Genomic DNA, 6,762 nt, shown 5'->3' with positions numbered 1-6,762 from the left:
TTCACTTCTTTTTTTTTAAGGCAGAGTCTTGCTCTGTCACCCAGGCTGGAGCACAGTGGTGCAATAATAGCTCATTGCAACCTCGGATTCCAGGGCTCGAAGGATCCTCTTGCCCCAGCCTCTTGGATAGCTGGAACTACAGGTGTGCACCACCATGCTTGGCTAATTTTTCAAAGTTCTTGTAGAGATAGGGTCTTACTTTGTTGCCTAGGCTGGTCTTGAACTCATGGGTTCAAGCAATCCTCCTACTTTGGCGTCTCAAAGTGCTGGGATTACAGGTATGAGCCACTGTGCCCAGCCTTTGACTTAGTAATAATAGTCAATCTGACTGACCTCACTCTAGTCTTGGGACTTACAATCATCATATTATCCTGCCATCCTCCTCTAAGTAGAATAGCAGCAACTGGGGAAAACCCAAAAAGACTAGTGACCATTACCATAGGTAACAGGGGTCATAAAGTGTGGTAATTCACTTAGTAGTTCTATAAAAACCAGGAGGAGAATATGAGACATACATCTGCTGAGAAATAGTCAAATGACAAATCTTTTACCATGGCATGAATGCTTTTAAACCTAAGACAGGGAGAGACTGTGTAAAGCCTGGCTATGTGGAATAATATAAACAAGTTCCGGTGGCTTTAGGCATCATTTGTTTTGAGTGTTGTTTCACCATCTCCAAAGTGATAACCGTGGTACAAGCCCCATTACATCTCACTGGGAATCTTCACATAGCCAGACCTCCTGGTCTCTCTCTTCTACTCTCGCCTCCCCGTGTGCCTGCAGAGCAGCCAGAGTGAAACTTCACATCCCAGAGAAGATTGTGGAATTTTCCCATTCAAGGTTCTTCAGTAACCTCCATATCCTAGAAGATCCTTGTGTTATACCTCTTTTTCCTCTGTGTTCTCACATACTACCATTTTCTTTGATCATTGTGCTCTCACCACACTGAGCCCTTTGCTACACTTTGTATGTCTAATAGTCCCCTCAGTTTGAGGACCCTAGCTTTATATATCCATATGACTTCTGCTCTCCTTTAATAGGACTTCTGTTCAAATATTGCCTCTGAAAAGTGTCCTTCATAGACAGCTCTGTATAACATAGCAGCGCTATCCTTTTTCCACACTCTCCCCTCAGCCCCCTTTATTTTTTTCACAGCACTAATGATATTATAATTTTTGACATTATGTTATTTATTGAGTGCCTACTATGAGATTATAAGATCCATGAGGGGCAGGGACTTTGTTTTATTTAAAATTATAGTCTGAGAATTGAGATCAGTCTCCAGTGCATATGGATTTGGCAATAAATACTTGTGGCATGTCAACTCAGTAAGTTCCTAATCAGGAGAACAGCATCCTGCAGAACTGCAGGTCTGAAAGTAGATGAGATTCCGAGCTCTTTGATCTGGGGGCTTGCCCAGGTTGTATAGTACTGGTGAGGGGTTGAACAAGGGCTCTGACATCCTGTCCAGTGCTCCTCTTGTTCCCTCACATTGCCTTCCTATTACCATGGCTTCTTGATAGACTTTTGTCAGGAAAGCAGCTGTTTTGCGGGAAATGCCTATTGAGGTTTTTTATTTTTTTATTTTTATTTTTTAACCAGAAAATGATCTGGAGTCCAGAGTGATGCCAGTCCCATATACTGCATTACCAGGAATCCTACTCTGTCAACCTCCGACCAGTCCTTCTGAAATATGGTCATAAAATAAGGGATCTGTAAACTGTTCTGGGCAATTATGGTACTCCTGGAGTGAAAGTGGGCTGTCATTAGCCATGCTTATGGACACCAGCTTGCTGCAGTTGGCTCTCAGCCAGGCTGGGAAACAGCCTTCCATTGGGAGGACACAAGTTCAATGGGATAATTAGGCAGGGGTTTGTTCAAGTTTGTTGATAAAAAATGTGCTACAGATTAGCCTTTTCCCCTCTCTGTGCTGAGTAACGATCAGACAGAACAGGTGGTAAGCTAATGGGGGAATACGAAATTAATACTTTGTTTCCTGGTCCCTCCTTTGTTGCTTTTGTGTAGAGTATTTCTTCAGAATCTTCAAACACGTTGCAAGCACCGTTTTCTTCCCTTTTCTTCTTTATTTAGTTTAGTCTAAAATATCTGGCCCAAAGGGGTCTGAACCATCCAGGTTTTCAAAAGGAGTTCCCCTACTTTTGTGGGAAATGCTCTAAGAATAAACATCTGGAAAATAGAACAATTACAAACAGTATGAAGTAAAAAACAAGCCTTTCAAACTAGCTGTTAAACCTCAACCACAGCAGGATCTCAGATTCCAAATGTCAGTTTGACCTTCATCTAAAAAATGTGATCCTTCTTAAGAAATAGTTCAGCCATTCATGCCTCTCTAATCACAGAGTCTCTTGTTTGGTGACTGATGGGTTTTCAAAACGTCCACGTCCCCTGCAGGTACTAAAGACCCTAACGACCATAGAGCATACTTCTAGATGCCATCTGTCAGTCTAAAAAATAATAATAATAAACAAATTGTTCCCACCCTTTATTATGATAAGACTAATCTCCTTTTCCTCATTTTTGGATTTGATGAAAATGTTTCATAGTGATTTTAGAAGGATCTGGAGATTCAAGATTTCATCTTTTATGGAAGATTCCCAACAATGAAAATTTGTCCTGTTCTCTCTCTCTCTCTCTTTCTCTCTCTCTCTCTCTCTGTGTGTGTGTGTGTGTGTGTGCATGTGTGTAAAACTCAGTCCAATTTCTCCCTTCGTCCATGAAGTTCACTTTTGTTATTCTAGCTTTAATCATTTCCCTCTATCTTCAATCTGTGCTCATGACTTTTTGCTTAATTGTACACTTGCTTAAATGGTTCTGTTTTTTTGTGTGTCTATCTCATCTTCAGATGGGAAGGATATGGTACAGTTAAGAAATACAGGCTTTAAGAGTGATATCAGCATGGTTGTGGACAAGTAAGGGAGCCTTACTCCCTCATGGAACCACCAAGTAAAGAGCAACATATGGACCAACATAGCTTTATGAGAATGCTAGAAACCAGTTAAGAATCTGCAGGAAGTCAGCAAATGCCTAATCTAGGAAAAGCTACATTCAACCTGGTAGAGAATTTCATGGCATTGTTGATCATTTTGGCTCTATCTACTCTTGGGTGCAGAGCAGAGTAGTTGGGAGAAAGTTGCTCAATTCCTGGTTCCTCCCTCAGAGTGGAGGAAAAATGGTGGCACTGTTCACAATGTTCTGATGTTTCTGGAAGCTGCTTAAGGGACTGGGTTCTGTTTCACTTAAGTTGGAGTGCTGATGAGAATAATGGCATAGTTTGTATATCAGTTTAGGGGCTGCTGAAAGCAATAGTGAGAGCTGCAGGGGAACTGCAGATATGTGGGCACCTGGGGCAAGAGATTATAAACAGAGGGATATAATAGGGCATAAGGCCCTGAGAAGAAGCAAGTGTGAGACTTATAGAGAAATTAAGAAATTTTAAGGTATATAGGAAAAAAGGGGGGCGAGGGGCGGGGTGGGGAGGGAAGCACACACATAGGCCCAGGAGAGACACCCCCAGAAAAGACCTGAGACGACCTTGGGCCTTCATTCCAGACCAAATAGCAACAGTCTTCTTTTGCATGGAACAAGTCCACAAAGACCAGGAGAGGTAACTGTTTTATTTTGTTTTTTTGTTTTTTCATGCTCAAGTTTCAATAAAAAAGACCATGAAGCATATAAATAGGGAAGCATGGCCCATTCAAAGAGCAAAATAAATATCCAGAAACTAACCCTAAAGAAACACAGGTTTCAGACTTCCTTGGCAAAGACTTTAAAACAATTGTCTTAAATATGCTCAATATTCTTAAATATGAGCCAAAGAAGAACACAGGCAGACAAGTAAGGAAAATCATAAAAAAGATACATAAACAAAATGCAAATATTCACAAGGAAATGGAAATTAGTTAGATGTTGTGGCTCATGCCTATAATCCTAGGACTTTGGGAAGTTGAGGTGGTAGGTCTGTTTGAGCCCAAGAGTTAGAGACCAGCCTGGGTAATATGGCAAACCCTGTCTCTATTGAAAACCAAACCTTAGCTGGGCATGATGGTGTGCGCTTCCAGGCCCAGCTACTAGCAGGGCTGAGGTGGGAAGATTACCTGATCCCACAGAAGTTGAAGCTGTAGTAAGCTAAGATTGTGCCACTGCACTCCAGCCTGTGCTACAGAGTGAGACCCTGTCTCAAAACAAAACAAAATGAGATAAAAGTTATAAAAAAGTACCCCACAAAAATTAATTCTGGAACTGAAAAATGCAATAACTGAATTCAAACATTTACGATAGTGTATCTTTTTTTTTGAGACAGAGTCTCCCTTGGTTGCCCAGGCTGGAGTGCAGTGGTGCGATCTCGGCTCACTGCAACCTCCACCTGCTGGGTTCAAGCAATTCTCCTGCCTCAGCCTCTCGAGTACCTGGGACTACAGGTGTATGCCACCACACCTGGCTCATTTTTGTATTTTTAGTGGAGATAGGGTTTCACCATGTTAGTCAGGCTGGTCTCAAACTCCTGACCTCAAGTTATCCACCCACCTCAGCCTCCTAAAGGGCTAGGATTACAGGCGTGAGCCACCACACCCAGCCTAGTGTTTTAATGGCAGACTTGAATAGGCAGAAAAAAAATCCATGGAGTTAAAGACAGATCATTTAAAATTATTGAGTCTAAGGTGCCAATAGAAAAATGAATGAAGAAAAGTAAGCAGAGACTGAAAGGCTGTGGGATACTACCAAGTAAACCAATATACGCATTATGAAGTTTTAGGAGAAGAGAGAAACAAAAAACAGAGAACTTACAGTAGTCCTCCTTTATCAATTGGGTATGTTCCAACATCCCAAATATAGTATCAAACCCTATGTATACTACTTACAAATTTCTTTTTCTTTCATCACAATTTCATGGATAGATTTACTTTTACTGTAGATCTTAAAAACCTCAGCATGTTTTTTTTTTTTTTTTTTCTTTCCTTGCATCAAGAATTTTCACCTTTTTACTTAAAGGAAGCACTTCGTGAACATTTTTTCTTTTTTTTTTTTTTTTTTTGGTATATCCAAATTGCCAGCATCACCTATATTGCACTTTGGGGACATTATTAAGTAAACTAAGGGTTACTTGAACACAAGTACTGTGATACCATGACAGTCAATCTGATAACTGAGATGGCTACTAAATGACTAACAGGCAGGTAGTATATATAGTTTGAATATCCTAGACAGAGGGATGATTTATGTCCCAGGTAGGGCAGAGCAGGACAGCATAAGATTTCATCATACTTCTCAGAATGGCATGTGATTTAAACTTATAAATTGCTTATTTCTGGAATTTTCATTTAATGTTTTCAAACTGCTGTTGACCATTGGCAATGGAAACTGTGGAAAGTGAAACTGTGGGTGATGGTAAACTACTGTATTTGAAGAAATAATGACCCCAAACTGCCAAAATTTGAGAAAAGAGATGAATCAACAAATACAAGAAGCTAAACAAACTCCAAGTATGATAATCCAAAGAGATTCACACTAAAATATAGTCAACTGTGAGAAGTCAGAGATAAAGGAAACCTTGAAAGCAGAAAGAGAAAAATGGCTAGTCAAATACAATGTGTCCTCGATAACACTGTCAGCAGATTTCTCAGTAAAAACCTTGCAAATAAAAAAGCAGTGAGATGATATATTTAAAATGCCGAAAGAAAAAAAAGTTGTGACTGAGAATTCTATATCCAGCAAGACTGTCCTTCAGAAGCAAAGAAAGAATTAAAACTTCCCAGATTTAAAAAAATACTGAGGAAATTCATTACTACTAGACCTGTTCTGTAAGGAATGTTAAACAGAATCCTTTAAGTTAAAATGAATGGATGGTAGGTCATACCAAAATATAAAATTTTCTAGCCAAGGTAAAAATATGGACAAATGTAAAAACTCTTATTATTGTAATTTTGGTTTGTAACTCAGCTTTTTATTCTTTCATAGAATATAGAAGGCAAAGCATAAAAATAATTATAAATCTCTGCTAATCAGTATACAATATATCAAGGTGTAGTTTTTTATATTACAAATGCAATTTATGACACATACAACAATATGACTGAATCTTGAGTATACTATGCTAAGTGAAATAAGCCGGTTACAAATACCATTTGATTTCATTTATATGAGGTACCTAGAATTATTAAATCCATAAAGACAGAAAGTAGAATGATAGTTGCCAACAGCTGGGGATTGGAAGAAAATGATGTTCTTAATAGATGCAGAGTTTCAGTTTGGGAAACTGAAAAAGTTCTGAAGAATGGTTGCCCAACAATGTGAATGTACTTGACACTACTGGACTGTACATTTAAAAATAGTTAACATGGTCAATTTTATGTTATGTGTATTTTATCGCCATTAAAACATTTTTTAAATTTGGGCTTTGGAACCAGATGACCATGAATTTGCATTTCAAGTTCTTTTAACTCCTAGTGAAGTGGTGGTGTTGTCTAGGGTAAATACCCGGGATTCATTGCCTGGCACCAAGAAGATTAAGGACATGGACATACATGAGAAGTGACTTTAGGAGCAGAGGTTTAATAGGCAAAACAAAGACAAAGGATAACAGCTCTCTCTCTTGCAAAAAAGAGGAGTATCCGAATGGGATTTCCAGCCTACACTGAGTGCACCAGATTTTATAGGCAGGCTGGAGAAGGCGGTGTCTGATTTTTGTAGGGCCCGCAGATTGGTTGGATCAGGTGTGATGTTACGTAGCACACAGGGAAGGCA

The sequence above is a fragment of the Macaca thibetana genome, chromosome 1 (assembly GCF_024542745.1).
Source record: "Macaca thibetana thibetana isolate TM-01 chromosome 1, ASM2454274v1, whole genome shotgun sequence".
Classification (NCBI taxonomy): Eukaryota; Metazoa; Chordata; class Mammalia; order Primates; family Cercopithecidae; genus Macaca; species Macaca thibetana.
The sequence above is the reverse complement of the archived record's forward strand: the minus strand, read 5'-3'. Positions refer to the sequence as shown.